A 25,890-nucleotide genomic window follows, 5' to 3' on the forward strand; every position below is an offset into this window, starting at 1 on the left:
GTGTAGGAATTAGAATTCGGTATTTACCACCAAATATAGGTTGGTGATAAATACCGAATACATTGCAAAAAGCAATATTTTGCTGAAATAAGAGTGCCATGTGGCAGCCACATGTGCACACATGCAGGAATCAGGGGTGCAACAGGGTGTCAATGTGACACCCTGCCACCCTTGAATGTGCTCCCCCCATTACCGAATCGGTAATGGGGGGAGCCTCCAGGCCCATAGGAATCAATGGGAAGGTATGCCTCATTACCGAATCGGTAAATACCGATTCGGTAATTACCGAATTTCTCCGATTCGGTAACATTTACCGAATTATTACCTACATACAATTTACCGATTCTTAAATACCGAATCGGTAAAATTCGGTATTTAAGAATCGGTAAATTGTATGCCACCTACAATATGGCCCATGGTGTTCTGTCTATGGCGGTAATACCTGATGTCCTGAAACAAATTCAAAACAAATACGGGGCAGAGCCTGGTCTGAATTTAGGTATGAAGTTACTGAAAAATTTCGACCAGGTCTCAACAATAATATTATCTAATATTAAAGGAGAAGCAGAATCAGTGGCAATCCGCCAGAAATGAAGGGAATTTGATGTAACAGAACAACCACAAGAACTAGCCAGAATAATTGAAAAATCCTATGAAGAATTAGGCGAGACAGTTTGGGAGGGAAACCAGTTAAACCACAACTGTCTGAAAGTCCTGAAAAGGCCTTTACTAAAAACAATCCTACCTCTTCTAAAAAGAAGTGGGAAAATAACAAACAACATTCAAAAGAGAAAGACTCTCAATCCCGAGGTAGGTCTCCTCAAAAGGAGCCCTCTGAAAGGAGGTATATCCTCAGGAATAGGGATAATTTGAGAAAACCTGACAGGTATCAAGATACTGATGCACGTTCCTCTCGTACCTTTCAGATATCGTCACAGACATCCGAAAGAAGAGGACGGTCAGATCACAAAGAAGAACGTGTGAAGTCCAAAGACGATCAACACGTTCAGAAAAACAAACCAAAACCTCAATTCTCCAAAAAGAAAGTAGCAGGTCTGAAGATAAGACATGCAGAGGATTCTGACAACACAACTCAAGAACGAAGAATGGGCTCAGACAATGTTGGACAGCGCAGCAGAAGTAACAATAGCTCGCCAGAACCTGAAGGTACTTCTGGAGACAGTGGACTTGAATGAGGACATTCAAGTTGAGACTGTAGACACCAGGGTTAGCTCTCCACATAGGTTATATGAAATAACACTCCGGATGGAGGGACACATACCAAGAAAAGTGAAAGTACTCTTTTGGAAGCATCTTTCAAGGGGTTATGACATACTTCTACCAGAACGGGACTGGCCACCAGAATTTGTCAGAGAGTGCCCACATGGCGAAGACATCATTATGCCAGCCTTCTCTAACCATGTTCCAGTACATTTAAAATATACTTATGCCAGGAAATGGGCAGTGGCCCAAGCCCCAGCATTAAACAATCATCATGTAGGAGGGGCTGAGGACTCGCCTCACCATAAGATCTAGTTAAAAAATAAACCAACTGCACAAAGACAATATCCAATTAAGCAACAAGCTAAAAAACAGGTCAGGGAGATCTTAGATCAACTTGAATACCAAGGGGTGATTGAAACATGCACCTCATCAATGAACAATCCTTTGTTTCCTGTTTCCAAGCCAGACAATACAGATCGTCTAGTTTTGGATTACAGACACCTAAACTCTTGTTGTAAAACATTTGCAGTGCAAAATGCACATCGTACGGCATTAATGAATAACATTGTGCGTAAAAAACTATAAAACCACATTAGATATTTCTAACGGTTTCTTTTGTCAAAACATAGCACCTGAAAGTAGGTATTTGACAGCCTTCTCAATAATGGGGACCCAGCGTCAATTCTGTTGTCTCCCTCAGGGATTCAAGAATAGTCCAGGGTTATTCTCAGCAAGGGTAACAGAGTTACTACACATTTATGATGACAAGGCATTGTCATATGTTGATGATATCTATCTGACAGACGATGACCTGAACAGGCACTTGAACAGAGTGAATACCATTATATTGGGATTCACCTCTGAAGGTTATACATTCAATTTAAAAAAATCAAGAATTGTTCATCTCAACGTCCTTTTCCTAGGATATGAACTATCAAGTGAAGGCAAAAGCCTGGCAGCCAACTTTTTAGAAAAGTGTGCGCTGCTCCAACCTCCAAAAACAATGAAAAACTTACAGTTGATTCTAGGTTTCCTAAATTTTGGAAGAACATACATTCTAAACTACGCAGAAAGGGTTAAACCTCTCTATGAATTAATCAAACCTATTTTAAAATCACACATTGGACACGGGAACACACAGATATCCTGCGTTCACTTCAAGCTGACATGTTAGCAACAAAACACTTACAAACACGCGTAAACATACGCAACTTAGTGATCCGAATCATTCCGCGTCAATGCGGATTCACCTACTGAACTTTTAACGAAGGTGAAAAAGTACCAATTGCATACAAATCACATTTGTATACGCAAGCAGAAATGAATTTCACATTGACAGAAAAAATTCTGACAGCAGTTCAAACCGCTGTAGCAAAAGAAAGAGACCTAGCACAGGGGAAACGCATTATGGTCGTCACCCCTGGACCAGCCTTAGAGGCAGTTACAAAAGCGAGTATTCCAAATGCAAAAGCTTTACATCCAAGATGGATACAATGGGTTAATTCTCTTGCTGCAACTGATGTTGAATATGTTTTTGATCCTTATTTAAAAACACAAGCATTCCTGCAATACGAACACGAATTTCCTCTGCCTACTGAAATTCTCCCTCTTAACCAGTACTAATTTATAATTTATACTGACGGATCTGCACAACCCGCTACGGAGGGTAAGCAAGCTCATAGTGCAGTTTGCCCGATCGTTAAAGGTCGTATGCTCGATGGCAAATTCAGACCAATGGTCACAAAAACACCATCTCTAGGAGATTGTACAGCTCAGCGAGCTGAACTACAAGCATTTAAAATGGCACTTGAAAATACGGATCGCGAATTCCCCACATTCATAGTGTACGATTCTTTTTATTGTGTTCAATCATACAATTAATATTTACAGAATTGCCTTCAAAATGGTTTCAAAGATGCAAAAGGTGGCACAATCAAGCATAAAACGCTTTGGGAACAAGTAGTTCAGTTGCGAAAGGGACTACAAAACACTCATGTGATACACACCCTGAGTCATCAACGTGATGCCGTTCATGTTGAAGGGAATTCATTGGCTGATGAAGCCGCAAAAGGGGCTGTGCAAACGGCTTCCGTAGCTGCAATCACTCATTCAAAAACGAAAATTGACAGTGAAATAGTATGGCTGTCAATGCTTCAAGCAAAGGCAGCGGTGCAGCGTTACCTAAAAGGTTTCCACTCAAATACTCATATATAATTGATGCAAACAATGTTCCGTTTGCTCGAATCCCTGGAGTGGGGGATAGGGTAATACCAAACATGGAAAAAGAACAGTTGATGGACAGAATGCAAAACAATGTCATACATTTACCCCAGTACAGAGATCTGGGCCTAAATCCATTGTTTTTTTGCTCACCATGCCATTCCAGTTTGGACCCAGCCATATGCAAATCAGTCTTGACCCTTCGCCCAATGGGAACAGTCCAGCCCGAACTGCCAGGCCAGGTCCTCCCTGGACTGGAAACAAGCATCCTAGGACCAGTTTCAGGCTTTCAGCCCTCATCAGCCAGGATAGCTTGACTCCAGTGGCATGGAGAACTCCAAACATGGAACATTGATTAGGACTAATCCTAGCAGCACATGAAGGGATCGCTTCTGCCCATGCAGGTGTTTCGGCCACAGTATCGTTATTAAAACAGATTTACTGGTGGCCAGGCATTAGCAAACAGACCAGGAATTATGCTTTGGACTGCGAAATATGCCAGAAGATGAAAGTCTCTACTGTGAAACGTCCTTCGCAGACGCCCCTGTTAATTTCAGATAAACCATTAGCATGTGTTTACCTGGACCACTGCGGTCCCTTACAAAGGGATGGTAACTATAAATATATCATGGTCTCAGAGGATTCATGTTCAAGGTTCCTTTGGATGTGGCCTCAGCGCTCTGTTATAAAAGATTTGCGAGTCTTTATCGGCACATGCGCTATTGGCACACTACATTCTGACCAGGGTCCTGCGTCTAGCTCTCGAGCTTACAAACAAGCCATGGCCAGTTTGGGCGTAGCATTGCGGTATTCTTCTCCATTCCATCCTGAGGGAAATTCTGTTGTTGAAAGAAAAAACCGGGACATAAAGCAGTCTATAACAGCTAGGGTATTAGGTTTGGGTGATGGGTGGGTCAAACATCTTTATGGGGTCCAACGCTTATTACACAATTTGCCAAGATGTTCTCTAGGGGGTGTCACTCCATATGAAGTCCTATTTGGAACTAGAATGTTGATTTTGGAGCTTGACATGAAAGGCACAGTGGTGGAAAATAAAAAGTTTGATATCAAAGATCGTTTGGCTGTTTTACAAGACTTAAATGAACTAAGATCGAAACAAAGCAACGTGTTCCTGAAGCCAACCACCACTGGGGGAAAACCAACCGTCCCAGCAAGGCCTGTCTGGATCCCAAAGCTTGGTGATCTAGTCAGAGAAAAGATCGCGGACAAGAAGGAATTTGGGCCTTCTTACAGACAACCAGTACCTGTCCTAGCAATCCATGGATCAAGAACAGTACTTCTGCCGCCCTTTGCTGGTAAAAAGGAGAAAAGATTTGTGTCCATCAACCTGATCAAACCACACTATGTGGCCGATACTATGCAGTAGTCCAAGTGGACTCCGACAATGTAGCAGACGCACTCCGCTGGCTACAATCCAAGAGGTTCAAACTGAGAGATTCATCACCTTTGAATATTCTACAGTGAGAAATAAAGGATTAAGCAACAAAGCTATGGAACTCGTCCCTCTTGAGACCCAAATGACAATTCGTCCTGGTTCACATGTCTACAATGAAGTAACAAGTGATCAACTGGTTCCAGCAATTTCAACGAATCCTGATGCAATTCTAACCATTGACAGAGCTGCCTGGATTGTTTTGGGAATATTCTTCTTTCTACTTTGGTTAGCTCTGGTAATAACTCTGGGTATGCTGATAAATGGAAAATATATTCAAATGGACACAGCAAGTAAAAGAGTGAACTTACTTCTCCAGCCACACAAATCATCCCATCGTGAAGCAAGAGGCTTGTCAGCAGTGAACATCACAGCCATTCCTATACCTGATGGTATAGTTTGGGACAGAACTGAATATGACATTTTTGGCCCGTCGGGAACATTTGAAAATTCCACACTTATTTAAAATTTAATTAAGTGACTTTATTACCTCTAGTACCTTTTCTGATGATTGGGACTTGAAGACTGTTAATAACAATGTCTGCAGTGTTCACAAATCATGAATATTTAGAGGGTTCATCAGACTATGAACAAATGTATTGTTATAACCACTATGGTCATCATTTCTTGCATAAAACTGCATCACCTAGAAATGTATTTATGTCTAACCAATGGGAATATTTTCCAACACCTCCGAGGGGTAGCTCAAAAACATTTGCATTTCCATATTTTTCAGGGTTCAACTTATCAAATCCAGAATCGTTGTATTTTTAAAATGTAAATAAGACAGGAACGAAAAATATGTTAACCAATACGAAACAGATTTATTCTGCAGCCTTTATTGCCCAATTGTCTAGACAGGGTTTCGACTTTTGGAAAGACAACATTGAGACAAAATCGGTCTGGGGTACATAAGACTGGCAAGTGCAGGGGGTAGAAGCTTTGTTTAGAGCCTGTATCATCCCTGAGCAAATTATGTTTTTGAATGACACTGTCCAACAAATGTCTTGCCTTGGTTTAGCTAAGATCAAAGACATGAACACACCGACCATACCTATACCTGCAAGTAATAGCACTACACGGGGGAGGTCGACGTACATAATATTTTGCATCACAAGAGATCAAATCTGAAATGGAAAAAAATGTTGCTCTGGCCCACAGACACAAACAACTGTCAAGATCGATTCCTGAACAAAACACAGGGTTTCACTATCAATAGGCCAGACCCACTCTATGTTCAAAGACAGCATCCAGGGGTAGTAACAACATACAGTGTAGGGAAACTTTGCCTTGATTGGCTACAGAAAGCTACACTGCAGGATGTAAAACAACACTTATCTTTACTTAAAGAAGGCGCAGACCTTAGGGAATTCTTGCTAGGACCGAGAAAACCGCGTCAAAAACGTTTCATATATGCCGGTATGTACGCTGCTTATAATGAAATATGGAAGATCACCCAAGCAGAGACTGCAGAACGAATACGAGAAATTGATTGTATTAATTTAGAGAAATCTCTCTCTGTAGTAGACAATGGGTTAACAACTCTGTCGTCCAGGATATATTCTTTGGACAGCATTGTGTCTTCTGCCATAGACATCATGGAACAGGACTTGGTCATGTTGCAACATGGTCAGTCTCAATGACATTCTATAATGCTATTAGGCTGGACGCTCCAAAACTTGCGTTCAGGCTATGTGCCTTGGCGTTTAATCAACACTACGTCACTGTTTTCAGAATTCAATCTCACTGATAAACAGATCAGACTGGCACAAAGAGGAGCAGACTATACGGTGCTGAGGATTGAAAAACTGGAGAAATTACCATTCGCGGTGGCAGAAAAAACAGCTACTGAGTGGATCATACATGGTAAAATGACCTGTTACAACTTTCCATTTTCAGTATTGCCTAAAACATATACCAGCAGGCAAATATGAAAGGTTGGGAAAAGAATACATCAAGACATCTTGGGATTTACCTTACACACATAGATGTTGGAGTGGGGGGCGTGAAGTGTTTCTTAGCGGTACAAACTGTGAAAACGCACTAAGCCGTCCTCTCCTTTGTCAGGGTATTAATTTACACGGGGCCTGCGATGGTTCCACTAAAAACTTATCCTGTCACCTGCAAGGCTCACCAGCTGCAGTGATTACTCCAATTTTTTGACTACTTTCAAATGGAAGTTACCTCATGTTGAATGATCACAGCTGCTGTGGCATGTTGCCAGGTATCCCATATCTAGTAACGGTTACATCCAAGGTCACTTGCTGTATGCAAGTCTTGTTTTCACAAATACAGACAGTCAGGGAGTCGCCTCTATGGCCTTCACTGAACATCTCTTCTATACGAATTGATACTCTAAGCAGAATGAAAGCCATTCTTTTACAACAAACTGTGCCACTGACCTCAGCCAAAGAAACCTATGATCTGCAAGTCGCAAGGACTTCTGCCGAGATACATGCCCTTTTGAATACAAACTGCCCTATACATTTCTCAGAAATGTTGGAACGTATCTTAAACATGTCTGATATGAGCAGTATTGTAAATGTGTTCAGGACTTAGCACCTTTTCAAGCAGTCCTCGGAATAATTCCCAACTTCGTGCACTCTGTGTTTGGCGGACTGCCACTACTTTTTGGACTCGTTGCAGGGATCCTATTTTTGCTCCTACTGCTCCAATATGGCAAGCCAAATCACCGACGTCACTCCGAGCATCTTAGAGAGAGCTCTATTGGAGATAAGGTGTCGTGAGAGCATCGTCCAAATTTTGGGTTTACGTCGTCTACGAGAATTAAATACCACATGGTTTCTGTCATTCAGACCAATCTCGCAAGATTGCATCTTACCTGTTCTACGCTGCCTGCTTTGCGGTGAAGAATGCGTGCTAGACATCTGTCTAACACTCCCATCAGTCATGCCTACGAATATCAATACTCTGCTGAACCAAGTAATGGCCCATGCTGTGTGTTGTCCCCAGTGGCTACCAATCCGGATGACGGCATTCATTGAGATCTCACAGATGCAAATTGCTACTGCTGAGGTACGAGAGGAAACAACAGGCACGCAGGTAACATCCGATGCGAACATTGCTGATGCGACCAATGCTGAAGGCGATGCTTCTCATCTATGTGCGGTTAGTCTTCTAAACGAGGTAATCCAACTTTCACCTACAACGGTAGACGACGTTTTGTCTACGGGATTAGACATTTCATGTTTTCTCCACCCTCCTACACTGACTTTTGATTCGGCACACTGTGTACCGGGATGACTCTGAAATTGGCCTTCATTTTTTAAAACAATGACTAAATTTAGAACTTTTTCCTATGATTCATTTTTTTTCTCCAAATTTGAATTTTTCTTGTTTGGCACAGTAATCTGCTTCTAGTAGAACTATTCATAGAGAACATAATTATTTGATACACTTTCAGGGACAATATGTCACCTTGTCAAACACAATTGATTTATGTAACTTGACATGAAATGGTTTTGGCTTTTTTTTCTTCTGTATTTTCGAGCCATTTCATAATGTATATATGTATGTTCGTTCATTTAGCATTCAATGTAAATATATGCTTAGAATGAAACATTGCTTTGATATGTACAGCACTAGTGCATTTTATGCATGGCAACAGTTTTTATGCATTTTACAAATGTATTTTAGACATGTTTTTAGCCATCCATATGTAGCTATGTTTTAGATATCTTTAGCATATTTAGGATTTAATAATGTCGTTCATACGAAAGTGGAGTGGGTGTTGTGTGTCGATTTAGATACCGTATATAGGTTTCCCGATTTATGTCCTTATATATGCACAATTCGCATTGCCCATATTGAGGCATTGAAATCCTACCCTTATTTAGGCATTATCCATGCTAACCAAATACAGGCATCGCCACCGACATCTGTTCATCTACGTCACAACGAGTTCTTGAAAAACCAGACCCTTAATCCTTCAGGACTTCCCTTTGCTTGGATATTGATTTCTCCAAGAACTCATTTATTATGCATGAACATCTATTCCTTAGGGGTTCATTCATGACGTTCTTCTGCCCGACTTTTACGTCAATACTGGCATTCCTAAACACCTTCAAGGTATAAATACACCTTCACTTACCAAGGCGAACCACGGTTCGGCTGCCTACTTGCACGACGTGGCTCGCCACGGCACGTTCGGAAGGAAGTCAAGTTCCCGCCTGACGCACTGACCAGACGCTGTCATCCTCCTAGCAGAGAATCCTGTTCCAGAGTTTCTGACTCCCCTTGCGGGGTGTTAGAGATCGAGACTCGGAAAGAGATTCCAACCTCACTCATTCTAAGGTATGGAGCGGACTAGAACCTAGAGGGACTTTTGGCAAATCTTGGCAACTATAGCTAAACTAGACTATAGACAAACAGCACCTACTTCTTACCTCGTACTACACTTAGGTTAGGTACACTGGGGTAGAACTAGCTAGAAGCATCAGATGAATATAAACATTTTAGCCTCTGTTATTTATCTATGTATTTTTATGAATATCTGTCATAGCTACAAACCATGCTATTGCAGTATTATTTTATCTTACTGCTAACGCTGTACATATTTTACTTCGCATTCTGTCTTACGATTGTAGCAGTTCATATCTCTTGCACGAGAAATAAGACTGTTCAATAAACCCTTTTTATTGAAACGCCCGTCTATCTTTTTCTGTGTAACTCTGTAGAAACGAAGCATGCACGATTGACTGAGTGAAACGGTTATCTATTGTTTCCACGATTCTGAGATTGTTCCGATTCTAAGGGAAACAAAGTTGTCACGTTTATGCGGTTGTCAGAAACTAATTCCTTCTTGTTTATTCGAGAAGTTTCTAGTGACCTCTGAGTTAGCTGGCACACACAAGTAATTAAGTTTAATGTACTCAATAGAGACATACTGACCTCAGTCCTATGTCAAAACTATAGTGTATATTATTCCAATGAACAGGGCCTATCAAGAATATAGGAACTACACTACAATCCCACTTAGCGTGAAAAGTGCTACACAAACAAATGATGGACGGAATGCTGAAAAAATCATACATTCACCCCCAGTCAAGAGATCTGGGTTAAATCCATTGTTCTTTTGCTCACCATGCCACCCCAGTTTAGACCCAGCCACATGCAAATCAGTCTTGACCCTGTGCCTCACGGGAACAGTCCAGACGGTAAGCAAAAAAACGATGGATTTAGGCCCAGATCTCTGTACTGGGGTGAATGTATGACATTGTTCTGCATTTTGTCCATCAATTGTTCTTTTTGCATTTGTCCCCCCGAGTGGTACGTGTATGCCCAGACGTGGGTCCCGAGCTCTCCATGCCAATGGAGTCAAGCTATCCTGGCTGATGATGGCGGTAAGCCCGAAACTGGTCCTAGGATGCTTGTTTCCAGTTCAGGGAGGACCTGGCAGTTCGGGCTGGACTGTTCCCATTGGGCGCAGGGTCAAGACGGATTTGCATATGGCTGGGTCCAAACTGGAATGGCATGGTCAGCAAAAAAACGATGTATTTAGGCCCAGATCTCTGTACTGGGGGTGAATGTATGACATTGTTCTGCATTCTGTCCATCCATTGTTCTTTTTGCATTTATCACCAGAGTGGGACGTGTATGCCCAGACGTGGGTCCCGTGCTCTCCATGCCACTGGAATCAAGCTATCCTGGCTGATGAGGGCTGAAAGCCCGAAACCGGTCTTAGGATACTTGTTTCCAGTCCAGGGAGGACCTGGCCTGGCAGTTCGGGCTGAACTGTTCCCATTGGGCGCAGGGTCAAGACTGATTTGCATATGGCTGTGTCCAAACTGGAATGGCATGGTGAGCAAAAAAACGATGGATTTAGGCCCAGATCTCTGTACTGGGGTGCATGTATGACATTGTTCTGCATTCTGTCCACCAATTACTCTTTTTGCATTTGTCACCCCAAGTGGGACAGGTATGCCCAGGTCCCGTGCTCTCCATGCCACTGGAGTCAAGTTATCCTGGCTAATGAGGGCTGAAAGTCTGCAACCGGTCCTAGGATGCTTGTTTCCAGTCCAGGGAGGACCTGGCCTGGCAGTTCGGGCTGGGCTGTTCTTATTGGCCGCAGGGTCAAGACTGATTTGCATATCGCTGGGTCCAAACTGGAATGGCATGGTGAGCAAAAAACAATGGATTTAGGCCCAGATCTCTGTACTGGGGTGAATATATGACATTGTTCTGCATTCTGTCAATCAATTGTTCTTTTTGCTATATGTGCCCAGGGCCTCCAAATTAAATGCTACTAGTGGGCCTGCAGAACTTATTGTGCCACCCACCTATGTAGCTCACTAACTATGGTTCTGGCCTGCCATTGTAGAGCCTGCGTGAGCAGTTTGCACTGCCATTTCAACCTGGCAAGATAAACCGCTGCCTGGCCTAATCCTTCCCTTTTTAAATATTTAAGTCACCCCTAAGGTAAGCCCTGGACAACTCAGAGGGCATGGTGCAATGTATTTTAGGACATGTATTTGCATGTCCTGGTAGTGAAAAACTCTCAAATTTGATTTTCACTACTGTAAGGCCTATCTCTCTCAAAGAATAACATTGGGATTACCTTATTACATTTTCAAGTGTAATTCCCAATTATGATGTGTCTCTGGAATCACAATTTAAAATCACAACTTATGGTAAATTGCAATTCTGAAAATGTCACTTTTAGAAAGTTCCCATTTCCTTACTTTAGCCATTTGGTGCCTGCCACCTGCCTCCGATACACGTCTGGGAAGGGTGACAGCTGGCCTTTGTGTATTCCCCCTAGACAGCCACACACAATGGGAGTTTAGGTGTGACTTGATGGGCCATCCTAGGAGGATGGGAGTGAGGAACTGGACCCAGCCTCACTTACACCAGAATAGGCTGTGTCCTGTCCCCACACAAAGGGTTGCATACCCGCTGTAGTGCATCTGGAGCCAGGGCAGGAAGGGACGACCTCTGTGCACTTCAAAAGCATCTCTTTGAAGTCTCCCCCACTTCAAAGCACAACTGAATATAAGTACTGGACCTCTGACACCACGACTTCAGTACACTTCTGGACCCGTGGATACTAAGCCAAGAAGAGGGACTGCTGTGCTGCTGAATGACTGTCACTCTGCTGGACTGCTGCTCTGGAAGAACTTCTGCCTTGCTGTAATGACCTGCTGCCTTCTTGCCTGAAGAGGAAGAACTAGACCTGGAACCAATCTTGAACTCAGGACCCAGAGTGACTCAAAGGGCCAGTCTGCTGGCCTCCTGATTGTAGCCTCAGGGACATAAAAGGCTCCTCATAGCTCATGGACACGTCTTCAATGAGTTCCTGATACCCAAGAGGTGTCTCCCAGGTCCCTATGCCCTTGGGTATTTCTGCAGCTCTTAAAGTTGAGCTTTTGGGCTCTTCGCAAACGGACCAGTATGTTCTGGAACCTTCTTGCTCGCACAAAAATCCAGCATGAGGGCCCACAAGTTCGTCTCTTCACACAGCAAGTGCCACTGCTCGAAACTGTGAAGCTCCAGGCCATCCTTCGGTGACACCCCGGCGGCTTTTCGCCTCCCGCCGACCATCGCCAGCAACGCTCTCCTTGCTCCCGGTAAACTTCTTCCCCACGAATGGGACTCTTGGCACAAAACTTGAGAAGGTAAAACTTCAGCTAGACTTATCTGGGACTGTATTTGACCGACACTCCATCGTGGTCACCCTGAACGTTTGGATTTGACCTGTTCTAGCAGGACCAGATATTCCTGGTTGGTGCTTTATGGTTTTAAGCACTATTTTACCGTTTATTTTTTAAAAATACTTAAGTCCGATTTTACTTATTGAATTTTTTTCCTTTTTGGTGTTGTTTTGTTCATTAAATTAAATTCCAACCCAGTGTGGAATCTTTTTGTGCAGCGTTTTCAATGTTCTACTGTTTGAAGTGTTAGACATTGTCTCTCAAGTTAAGGCTAACTGCGCTGTTCCAACAGATGGTGAGCACAGGTTAATTTAGGGTGTGTTTGTGACTTACCCTGACTAGGATTGTGATTACTGCTTGGCCAGGGCTTCCGCCCGAGCCAATCACGAACCCGATATCTAGCAGTGAGCATATGGTCCTGCATTTAAATAACTCAACTTGGTCACCACATCCAACCTGCTTTAAGTTTAAATGACAGGTCACTCCAGAAAACCTTTGTACCTCGAAGAAAAGCTCCAGAGACAGCTGCACGATTGCAGGTTATATATTGAGATGCTAGACAATCAGACATTCTTTCCTAAAGCACCTATTAATAGTTATCTATTGACAATATTTTTTAAAGAGTAAAACATGCTAAATTTGCTGGATATAATCACAGATCTCTTACGTACTTCTAAAAACTATTAATTTACACAGATATATGCAAACTTATTTACAAATCATTCTTTTAAAAAATACTTCACAAATTCCTTTCCTTTAGAGGACATCATAATACTGGTTCAATTTCTTAATAACATTCTTCATTATTATTCTCCTTTAATGTTAAGTACTTAATAACAACCATATACAAACAATAGCATCTGACATGCCTCAAACGGGACAGAATATGCACAAATGTGTCACTCTCTAAGTAAACAAGTGTATACTTTTATTCCTGGCAAATCCAGAACACAGTTCATGTATGCCAAGGATCATAATATGGTTTAGTCAGACCCTCAAACACAGACCACCTTTACACCAAATACTTCAGCACCCACCTTAGCAGGGACCATTGTAACCATATCATCAGTGATGATCACTTTCAAATTACAAAGGTCTTTCAAGAATAATTATTTCCACATTCTCATCCATAGTATCTTTGAAAGTCTAGAGGAATGTGTATTGCCCTGTTATACAAGAGTAACAAGTGCTCTCATATTCAGGACGAAAGGCCCTTAACCACCTATGAGGTGGCATGCTTCATCATTGGGCCCTCCTGGCACTGGCATCAGAGTAGACAATATTTCCTATCAGCTTTGCACAAGCACATTAATGCCATATCACCAACGTCTTTCTGACACACTCTTCCCTGTTTTACCCAGACCCCTGCGTATCACCTGGTGTCTCCTCATCAGATGGGAATATGCACTGCAGGGACGTGGGAAAAAGCCTGTAAGCAATAAACATTGGGATCACCACTGCACACTTGACATTTGGTGCCCACGTGATCCCTGCCTTGTCCTTTTTAGGTCTCGCTGGCGTTGCAGCGCGAAGTGCTGCCGCCAACGAGACTTATTGTCGCCGTGTTTGCTCCCAAGGGAGACAGACCAGGGCACGCGCAGCGATCGGGGTCTGTGGACGCGCAGACGAACAGACACACGCGCGCACACACACGCCTAACGCGCGCGCACACACCTCGTTGCTGACTTGCTCCACGGAGACAGCTTGTTTTTCTTAGCTGTTGTGCTTCTGTGCGTTTGGGGTCCTGGTGAGGTGGCTGTTTGGACAGGTAACGGAGTTGCTTGCCAAGAAACTCTATATACAATTCAGGCATGGTTCCCTTCCCTTATTTTGTAGGACGAATAAATGGGTAGGCTCAATAAATCGTGTTTGCCCAGGGTGTAGCTCGAGCGAGGAATCAGAGGTCCACGTTTTATTCTTTTGTAAGGCCTACACAAACCCACGTAAAAAATGGATTATTCAACTAGCGAAAAACATTGGGGTAAGCAATTACAGAGACCTATATAGGATAATGAAATCTGATACCTCCCCACTATTTGTCACAGCTACTGCGAAATACCTCTTTTCCATGTGGGTAACAAGAAAACATTTAGTACTGTAACGCCTTCTTCTTTTTACATTTTAAGTCGTGTTCACTTTTATTTGTGCTAAACATCTTATATTTTTTTACGAATACTTAATGAACTAAATTATTGTTTTATGAGAGGTTTTAAAGATTATTGAGTGTATATGTAGAATCTTTTTAAATGTGATGTCTGTACTTTTATGGTATTTTTACCAAAATAAAGTTTTCTGACTGACTGACTGAGTTGTAGGTGTTGCCGTTCATCAGTTGTTCATTTTCTTGTGGGTGTAGGTTTCTGCTGGGCTCAGTCTGCAGGCGCCTCTATTCAGTCTGTTAGGAGTTAAGGTTGTAACCCTTGCACTCATCGGGCTGTGTTCATCCAGATACCGCGCTTCAGTCGTCCACGAGGAAGGAATGTTAGAAAATTACATTGGAAAAAAGCATAAGGTGTTCAGTAGATGATGTGTGGATGGTCACCTATGCGTGTCTGTGCGTATGAAGCATTTTGCGGCCTGTATAATTCGAAAGCGGAAAACAGAGAGGCTACTGAAGTCTGGTGTCGCCTGGATGACACTGGTCATTGTCAAAGCCTACTGTTTCTCCATCTTAAACTGTAAACCATCACATTACATCAGGCCGTGGCATGGCCTGTGTGGCGTGGGCCCCATGGCCTCTGTATGAAGTGTGCAGTACAGCAATGATCACCAGTGAGCCCCGGTGCCACTGCTCCTGCTGCACCGTGGAAGGCACGGCAATGCAATCTGAGATGACCACCCTTCACCTCGTATTTGCTGGTTTTAATACAAGCAGCGTCATTTGTGCAAATGTGTTCATGTCGCCCCTATAGCAGAGTAGTTTTGTATTTTCGATCCCCCAGACCCCCTTGGATCACGCGTCAGAGTTGAGATCTGAGCAGACATCAGTTTCCCGCACACTCCTTGCCGTGTGACGTGTCAAGCCTCTCCAAGCCTACATCAGAGGCACAGCTTTTCACACTCATCTTTCTGCCTTTCAAAGCCCGCTCATTGTTTTTCAGGCCATTGTTAAAGGACACTTCCGGTGCAGGGTGCGCGGGACCGGAACAAACACAGGAACAAACGAGTTCTGCACAACGTGTTCTTCTTGGCAAAGCAAATCATTTTTAGCAAAAAAAACAATTTGCTTAGGTGGTTTTAGTATTGGCAGCAGCAAATCACATCAACTACAACATATTGAAGGGACAGGCAGTGGCGTAGCAAACAAGCCTTTGCAATGCAATAGGTCTCGCTTTGGTATTGTAAATGACAACGCCTTTTATTATTGCAGGTGTTTTTTAAACGCATAAATAAAAGCCATTGTCACTTACAATGCCAATTGGTCCAAATCTAGCAAATGCGAGACCTATTGCATTGCAAATGCTTGTTCTGTTCTGCGGCTGTTTGGGAACCGGGGAAATTCTAGTCTCACCAGGTATAGACTATTATATAAACAAATGTACAAATATAAGTTTGCGCTAACTAATCTGCTACTACCTTGCCATTTCACCACTAGGGGTGAGACTTATGTGGATTAAGTAACACGGTATTAACATCCCGTTTGAATGTAGGACTTCTACGCAGGCTTACCTACTCGTTACCATGGTATAGACACTCTTTATATGAAGATGACCTCTGATTTTATGATCTTTGACTTCACTATATTAGAGATCCAGCCTCCTCCAAATTCACCACTAACACAGGATCAAATGAACCCCACTATCTACGTAAGACTGTGATCACTGTGACTGCATCTATGCGCAGAGTGCAGTGTCCATTTAACCACCTTATCACATAACACATGGCACCCAGTAAAAACACAATGATGTATATATTTGCACATGTATATCTTTTATGGGTTTTTTTTTCCTTTAAAAATAACAATGTCATTTTCTGCTATCCTCAACCTTATACAGAATAGTCTCAAGCTGCTAAGGGCATCATCCCTTGAGGACTGAATCGCCTGCAAACAGCTGTACTAATTTTGTCACTATATTTGACACATGCACATTTAGAAGAGAGGGCAACTACATCCTGAAGAATGCCCTTACATCTCAATTGAGGGTGTCTTAGGGGTATAAGCATGCTGACCTTGGCAAGTGGGTAAAATTATTGTCATTATTTTTAGACCTACACTTGGGGGTTCCATTAATCTTGTTTTGCCCAACTCTTGGTAGTTTTGGTATAGACTATTCCGTAGCTCTCCACCTTTAAACTAAGACCCTTTCACTCTCTTAGACTCATCATCAACCCACATCTTATAATTCAATCAAAAAACCTGAAGAACTCCCCAGCATTTGGGTGGCAGCTCGCATCAGGATCTTTCAGAACAGTGCCAGGTACAGCAAATAATGAAGCGTGACACCTGATAGGTGGATGAGGGCCTTTAGTCCTGAATTCAAGAGTACTGGTAACTTTTCTTCCCTTTTGGCAAACAGTACTGTGGTGTATTAATTTGTTTTGGTTGGAAGTTGTACGGTCTTTGCTTCTTCCTCCTTATTCCCTTTCTTGTGTTGATTGCCTTGTGATATGCCTTTCACTGCCAAAACTCTGCCAATACAAATATTGATGTATTGTATCTATTCAAGCTCTCATCTTTAACTTTCCATAGATTAACAAAGGAAATGCATGCAGCTCTCTAAAAGAAAAACTAGCAAATAACCACTCCTGACAATTCTGGCATGTCTACACCCTCAAGTCCAAAGGGAAATAACCCTGTTGCCTTTAAGGCATGTATGTGTAGACATTAAACCCAGCAATGTTTTAAGAGGTCAACAGAATAGGACATGCAATGGAATATTATCGACTTGCTTGGCCTCAGTGACCATAAACGTATTAAAAGAAATTCAGCAAAACCTCTGCATTTTAGGGTTTTTTAAATGATCTTTTCTGCAATAACACAGCAGCCAATACAATTCAAGCACCACTGAGCACGTACAGATTGCAGAGATTTTAATCTATATATGGAAGTACATTCAAAGCAACACATTCCAATGACACCAATAACCTCTGTAGTTAGTCCAACTATTTATAATCCAGGCTGGTCAGCCATATCAATGACACTGGGACTTCACCACCATATATGTACCTTAGCATACCCTTACCTGTCACTAAGACAGAATACCAATAATACGCTATCTTTCCGTTCATCTGCTGCATGTATCCCCTCAATGAAAGGGTCTGGATCAAATGCATATATAAGTGTGAGCGAAGTGGGCATTATATATCCCGAGTGTGAACTACTGCTGGCATCAAAGATTGGTATGTTTTCACAGTAGCTGTGTAGATCTCTAGGTCATGCCACAGCCTGCAATCTGTAAAGTCTTCACATCCAGGTCAATACAACTTGCCTTAGGGTATGCACAGCAAGATTCTTGGCTGGCCTCGGAATTTCCTCCACATATACCAGAATGACATGTAGAAGTGAGATTTTTATCTGTCTCACTGGTGCAGGGACACCCTTAGTCTACGGGTTCACAAAATGAGAATCGACACTGGAGTGGAACAAAACACAAGTTTAATACATCTCATGAGCGGGCTCCGTCATACAGACACTACAAGTGTCTGAGAGGGAACTGACTAGCATGGTTTCAAACCTGGTATTTATACAAATTTGGTACAGTAAGACAAGCACTAAAACCCCTTTGTCATTGTTACATAATGCTTACATGCTGAACTGTTGAATCCTGATAAACCCCCTCCCATGTCACTTTCATAGATAGGCTGGGGTGGGTACAGGCATTGGTGGGCTTGTAGATAGGAACATCTGCGTGCTTGGGGCCTTTCAGCAGGGCAGGGCCTCTACTCTGGCACATAAGTATTATCATTAAAGATAATGGGGTAACCCAGTAACCCTCAGAACCTGGGCATTTGTGATAAAGGCAAAAATTGGTTCTGTCGGGAATTGGTAAGCTTAGTTACACTTGCAATAAATGCTAAACCTTATTCAATAAACATTCATTCATGGGGAGGGGAATGGTATACACACATGGACAAAGGGATTCAGAAATTAAATTAATTTTTACTTTATAATCAGTGTCCGGAAGTTTTTCAAAAAAACTGTGCATTTACAGGTCTGACCAACCATAATACAAATACAACATAGAACATTCAGTGCCTACAAAAAATCACATTTGCCATATACACGAATCACAAAGATAACAAACACAAAATGATACAGACAGAGTCCACAAATCAAGAGCATTGACCACAGTTGGACATGATTTCCCAATTCTGATTGTGGAAGTGCGTGGAGGATTTGGACAGAGCACGTCGACGTTTCGACCCTATATAATCGTGCTGGGTTGTGTGCATCTAGAGCGGGTCTTCCTCAGGACAAAAAAGTAGGGCTGGCTGCCTGTAAGTACAAATAATTTTACATAAGGGACATGTGTGTATGAAGAATGAAGGAACAATAAAGGAATCCCTCAGTGTCACAGACGCTCACCTGGAGTCAGGGTAATATGGGATTTTAGTTTCCTTTTCTCTCGTTAGAGTTCTCAGCCGACATCTGAACTAATCAGGGATTCTGTAATCAATAAATGACAGAAATAGGCTCTAGAAATCCCCATTGTATACGACGGCATGTAACACAGTGTAGTTAACAGGTCACGTACCTTCACAGTGAAAGATTCAACTGGAAAATGGTGGTGCCGTCAAAACGATCGCCACTTACTGTAAATAAGAAGGCACGAGTATACCACAGAATGAGGCCATTGATGTCATCAGGAACATATTAGAAACTCGCCCTACACCTCACTGGATTCCTACTGACTTCCTTGTACAGTTACTGCATATTGCTATGGAGAAGAATTACTTCATCTTCCAAAATGAGTTCTTTTACCAATGCAGAGGAGTAGCCATGGGAGCCGGGTTCGCGCCGAGCCTGGCGAACCTGTACATGGACCATTTCGAAGACAAACACATCTATTCTGACGAAAACCCCTATATCGATAATATCGCTGCCTGGAAACGATATATCGATGATATCATGATGCTTTGGCTAGGCTCAGTTAACCAACTACTGGAATTTCTATCATGGCTGAATTCGCGCAACACAAATATCCAATTTACCATGTCGTACAGTAATCAATCGATCCCCTTTTTGGACCTCACATTTGAAGCGGAGGATGGCAGAATTGTTATGAATCTATATAAAAAACCAACGGATCGAAACACTCTGCTTCAGTATAACTCTCATCACCCTAGAAATCTAAGGGATAACTTACCTTATGGACAATTCTTGCGACTGCGTCGCAACTGCACCAGAAGGAAAGACTTTTTCAAAGAAACTGACATCCTGCTTGCTAAACTAAGGGAGAGGGGATACCCTAAAGGACTTCTCAACAGAGCCAGAAAAAGAGCCTGGTATAGGCCACGAGAAACTTTACTTGAAGTACAACCCAAGGACCGTACAATGGATAAATTGGTATGTGTAACGACATTCAATACCAGAAGCAACGAAATAAAAAAAGTCATCAAAAAATATTGGAACCTTGTTGGTTCAGAAATTGGTATTACCGACACTCCGATGTTTGCCTTCAAACGTGCAAAAAACATTAAGGATTTTGTAGTGTCTTCATTTCTAGAATCTCCACCTACGCCAGACATTAGATCGCAACTTGGCCTACCATCAATCAAGGGACACTACAAATGTAGTCACTGTAAGGCATGCGAATGTACCACACCTGGAACCACCTTCAGTCACCGTGGGAAAACATATGCACTTAATGAATTCTCCAATTGCAATAGTCAAAATGTTATCTATGCCATCAGATGCCCGTGCCAGCTAATCTATGTAGGCCAGACGACCCAAAAAGTAAAAAACAGGATCCTGCAGCACCAGAGCAGAATAAAATGTAAGACCATGGGGGCCCCCTTGGTAGAACATTATATGAACGCAGGACACACGCATAATCATCTAGAGTGGTGGGTGATAGAAAAAATCACCTTACACCAAAGGGGTGTGAACACTGCCAACTCCCTTAATTATAGGGAATGCCGTTGGATCCATACCCTTGACTCTGTCAATCATGGCCTCAATGAACATGAGGAGACATATGTGCAAATGAGTAAGCTATAATATGTTTCAATTGTACAAATGCATTGACATCATTATCCCTATTTATGAATCTATGGATGTAGGACACACTCCCCATGAATGGATAACCTACTAGATAGATGTATTCAATGTGTATTTTTCGTGTCAGGTTTAATTTATAACCCATAATTCTATGTGTACATATTAAGGTGTTTGTTTATAGAAAACAATGTTATAAATCCATCTCCTTGTAAATATGATTTGTAGAAAACACATAGTGTTCAGAACGATATAACCCCCTATAATGTTTGAAAATTGATTTAGAAAACTGTCGATCCTTTCAATATGGTGTTCGAAAATTGCTGCTCGTCCGCATTCTATTAGATATTTGATATACATGATTTGTCTTTGAAATTATGCAATTGATTTGTTCCCCCTGTACGATGAGTTCATTCCGTGACTGTTAGCTAATTGATAACTTCATACTGCCTCGATGAAATACATCAGGGATTGATATAAGATAAGACACTTAGGAGCTCATCTACACCTCATGTTTTCATTTAATACGTCACAATCAGCAAGAATTCCATTAGTCTGCCGAGTATGACCCGTATTTCAATCGCACGTCTATACGCTGGTCGTCTAAAAACGATACACTTTCCGCTGAGATAGTCTCGATGAGACATAACATTTCGTGCTCCATCCTATAAGTATGAGTATTGTTTGCGACTAAACACATAAGATAACGCGCCAGGTACCGTTCACCGAGTTAACTTTAGAATCCGTTCCGTGTTTTGTCCACGAACAGCTGACAGCCCGCACGTAGACTTCAATTGAGATAACGTCATATAGCCGGCTTCTCCCTCGCCTCGCTGTCATTAGCTGCAGAGCGTGAGACGGATACAGACGTCCGTGCGGATAAAACCATGTAAGTTTTCGAAACCATTGGCCCCTTGCCCGGCCACGCCACATGATTTTTTCTATTTTAGACGTTCTAACACTTTGCGTAATAACGTCTTAAACATTGTCCCCGTTTTAACGGTAGAAGAATATTTTCACATGTAAACCTTTTAAAACTAGTGGCTCCTCGCCCAGCCGCGCTACATGATTTCCTCTTTTGACTGCACTGGCTTTTACGGCGTAATGCCAAAAACGATGTCCCGGGTTATAAGATCACGTGTATTTATTCAAAACCATAGCACGTGTAAATTGGTACCGTATTTGAGAAATACTTGTGAAGTTACAAATCTAAATACTACACATAAAGGACCCCGTGTTCCCCATCGCTAAACTTTAAGTCGGGTCTACTACGGAGTTGGCTTAACGTGTGCCTCCCAGTTGAAATGATTGATTATTCTGCACACATTTAGCTATACGGTAGAATAATATGCTCACATGGGCGCAAAAGTCGTATCTGCTTTTACTTTGTACAACACATTAATCGACTGTGTATCTGGTAAAAATCTATCTAGGCGCTCCATTATGGCGCTAATCTCTGCCTTCTTATTTACAGTAAGTGGCGATCGTTTTGACGGCACCACCATTTTCCAGTTGAATCTTTCACTGTGAAGGTACGTGACCTGTTAACTACACTGTGTTACATGCCGTCGTATACAATGGGGATTTCTAGAGCCTATTTCTGTCATTTATTGATTACAGAATCCCTGATTAGTTCAGATGTCGGCTGAGAACTCTAACGAGAGAAAAGGAAACTAAAATCCCATATTACCCTGACTCCAGGTGAGCGTCTGTGACACTGAGGGATTCCTTTATTGTTCCTTCATTCTTCATACACACATGTCCCTTATGTAAAATTATTTGTACTTACAGGCAGCCAGCCCTACTTTTTTGTCCTGAGGAAGACCCGCTCTAGATGCACACAACCCAGCACGATTATATAGGGTCGAAACGTCGACGTGCTCTGTCCAAATCCTCCACGCACTTCCACAATCAGAATTGGGAAATCATGTCCAACTGTGGTCAATGCTCTTGATTTGTGGACTCTGTCTGTATCATTTTGTGTTTGTTATCTTTGTGATTCGTGTATATGGCAAATGTGATTTTTTGTAGGCACTGAATGTTCTATGTTGTATTTGTATTATGGTTGGTCAGACCTGTAAATGCACAGTTTTTTTGAAAAACTTCCGGACACTGATTATAAAGTAAAAATTAATTTAATTTCTGAATCCCTTTGTCCATGTGTGTATACCATTCCCCTCCCCATGAATGAATGTTTATTGAATAAGGTTTAGCATTTATTGCAAGTGTAACTAAGCTTACCAATTCCCGACAGAACCAATTTTTGCCTTTATCACATAAGTATTATCAGCACAACCAGCTTTCAGTGAACATGTAACTTCTGACTTTGCAAAAAGTCCCCACAGAAACACAAAATGGGGGCTGGTAGACAAAATGGCTGATAACAGAGGCTAATTTAACAGAATACATTTTTTACCGTTTAACAGACATTAGTGGGGTAGGGTACAGCCATATAACAATAGTTGCAGCTATGAGTAAACAACCCACTCTCAAAAACCAAATATCCCAGGTCATGCACAGGCCTAATGAAAGAATTCTGCTGCACAATAATAACACATGGGGCATTCAGTGCTAGCAGAAAGAAAAAAAAATCACAGGGGTGTAACCTAATACACACATTGCTCACCTGCCATGATTATGTCGGGATACGCACCCCACTGCAATCTTGACCGTAGTACTATAGCCTTCCTGCCTTAGATAACCGCTAAATACAGCTTCGCCCCCCAGTGGTCAGCAACCAACGTGCACACAAATTGTGTTAATGCCAAGAGTTCTTGGAGTTATTCTAGAACGACCCAGTGAAAAAAATCACACTTTGTGCTTCAACCTGAAATATGGTTAATCTCAAGGGATTTGAGCCTGTCCCTTTCCTTTAATTGATCCACTGTAATAAAATGTCCCTTGACATATAGGACACCACATAAGTGAACCCCAGTCCCAACAGCATGTCATTAACCTGTGGTTCTGTGGTCAATGGAAGAGTAGAATTTCAGCTCCACTTATGGCCCGTGAGCATATCATTTTCAGGCCCAGTTGTGTTGCTAGATTGTACCACGCTACAAGTGCAAACTCTACAGTATTTATCCGTACAGCCAACCTAGGCAACCTACCTCTTCTGTTTATTATCAAAATCTGTACGATTAAATTCTCATATGGTGGCAAAAGGCCAAATTCAACTTGCACAGTAAAACATAACAATACCACAATCCTAATAGGTTAACCTAAACTTTCTAATTCCAAATAACTATGCAATAAAATAAGCATAAGTATATTCATGCTTATCACTAAGGTATTTTGAGTAAATCCCCTATAGGTTTAATCTGTGATCGGACTGGATGGAGTAATTAAGTTTAGGTGAACTGTTCTGTTCATGGAGCTTACAAACAAATGTGCACTGTATGACAGAAATATTCATGTAAAAGTTACTCAGTAGTGCACTTTTCAGGAGTATCATCCATTTAAGCAATCTGACTATGTTTGCCATTTAGTAGGTGCTCAATCAAACTCTGTATAAACAATCATCAAATCAGGCAGCCTCACTCAATGTTCAAAAGTGCCATATCAATGGAATAGGTCACTTTATATTTCAGTTTATCTGTTCAAATGGGCCCCAAGGAATACCATATTTCGATTGTAGAATTCCTGTGGATCACTGCTAGTTGAAAATTACCACACCAGATAGTTAACATTTACTTTTTTCTTTGTGCCCGTATGTTTCCTTTCCATGGAAAACATTGCCCAGTGGTGTATTTCACGCTCTCTACACAGGACCCCATTCAGGGCATACAGTAAGCAGTATAACTGCTTAAAGCAAACTATCCTTCGTTTCTTTGTCGGCGTTTAGACGTGTGTTTAGTGCAGAACAAGTCTACGCAGGAAGGTTTTGAGCGTGGACCAGTTTGCATTCTGCATGGTCTGAGCCTGCAGCAGCTCAGTTCAGAGTTTGTACATACTCTGCACAGTCCAAGTTCTCGGCGGCTCATTTCAGCATTTGTACATGTGCAATCCAGGCATTCGACAGTGAGTCCTGTCAGGATTAGAGTTCCTTGCTAATTTTTGATCTTTTAAATGGACTTGTGTATTCGATCCAGCAACAAAACTGGAAATCATTCCTATTTTGTGTTCAGGTTTCGATGCAAAACATCTTATTCAAGAAATTGTGTAGTCGCCATCTTACAGTGGAAGAATGGTAAAAACAAACCATGAAGGATTATCTGTGCATCCCACAATTAAGACAATTCAATCTGCAATGAAATACACTTTTAAATATTCTACATGTCCAAAATAGTTTGCCTATGGAACCCGATAGAGATCGTATATTGTTATTGAATATTCATAATGGAGTGGTAAGCCTTTTGTAAAAATATACTTCAAGATAGCTTCATCAAGAAACAATAACCAGGTTATTTCCATCTTGAATCCACTGACACCATGAATGAGCTCATATTATTGTCTTTCTCATGGTATATGTGAACTAATTCTGCAAGGTCAGAAGCGCACTGATTTTTAAAGCTAGGAATGCTTCTGGGTTAAAGAGACTCAAGTGTTGATGTGAATCAGAGTTTATAGAAAACAACTTAATTCCAATGATCAGTATCCAGTCTACTGATCCACAAAATTGTTTTCTGTAGTAACCTTACTGATCTGCCCCACCACCTAATGTCTCCTAGAGGATTATTTTCAATATTTGAAACCTAATTAGTGCTATGTTGTGTCCCTTTTTATGAAGTGGACTACTATTCGAGATTTGAGGTTCTTCTTATGTACTTTTGTGCTCAGCAATTCTTAATTTGATCTTCCTTTCTGGTTTCCTCACATATCCTAACAAACAGACATTTTATTAGATCTATGCAACGCATTGTGGCACAATTTTATTTTTTCTCCAGTAAGCGAAGGATAAGTAAATTGCTCCTTTACACTGTTATTGCAGTTGTTAATGGTACAGCCCTTTGTATTTTGGTATCCATTGTTTTCTTTCTTAAAGATATTATTATTTTGTATTTTCTATTGCACAATAGCGGTGGAGAGCCCCCAATTTATTTTCAGGTTTTACCTGTTTGGACTATTTTACAATAATTCTGTATTATTTGTTGGATTTGTTTGCTTTTATTGTGAGAATTTTGTTACTATAACTGGCCTGCTGTTTGGTTTCTTGGGTCTTCAAC

At 41.7% G+C, this 25,890-nt stretch overlaps 1 protein-coding gene and 2 long non-coding RNA genes across 9 annotated transcripts in view; 1 reads left to right on the forward strand and 2 right to left on the reverse strand.

Moving 5' to 3' along the window:
- CNNM2 (cyclin and CBS domain divalent metal cation transport mediator 2) overlaps window positions 1-25,890 on the reverse strand; it is a 1,019,413-nt gene that overhangs the window by 820,958 nt on the left and 172,565 nt on the right. The gene's annotated exons all lie outside the window — the stretch shown is intronic.
- On the reverse strand, window positions 18,902-19,323 carry LOC146867675 (uncharacterized). Its single transcript, XR_014961882.1, has 3 exons — window positions 19,263-19,323; window positions 19,094-19,174; window positions 18,902-19,003 (listed from the first exon to the last, which is right to left on the reverse strand). It is a non-coding gene; the product is annotated as an uncharacterized LOC146867675 (long non-coding RNA).
- Window positions 22,203-22,618, forward strand: LOC146867676 (uncharacterized). Its single transcript, XR_014961887.1, has 3 exons — window positions 22,203-22,257; window positions 22,346-22,426; window positions 22,517-22,618. It is a non-coding gene; the product is annotated as an uncharacterized LOC146867676 (long non-coding RNA).

The sequence above is a fragment of the Triturus cristatus genome, chromosome 1_2, assembly GCF_964204655.1.
Source record: "Triturus cristatus chromosome 1_2, aTriCri1.1, whole genome shotgun sequence".
NCBI lineage: Eukaryota > Metazoa > Chordata > Amphibia > Caudata > Salamandridae > Triturus > Triturus cristatus.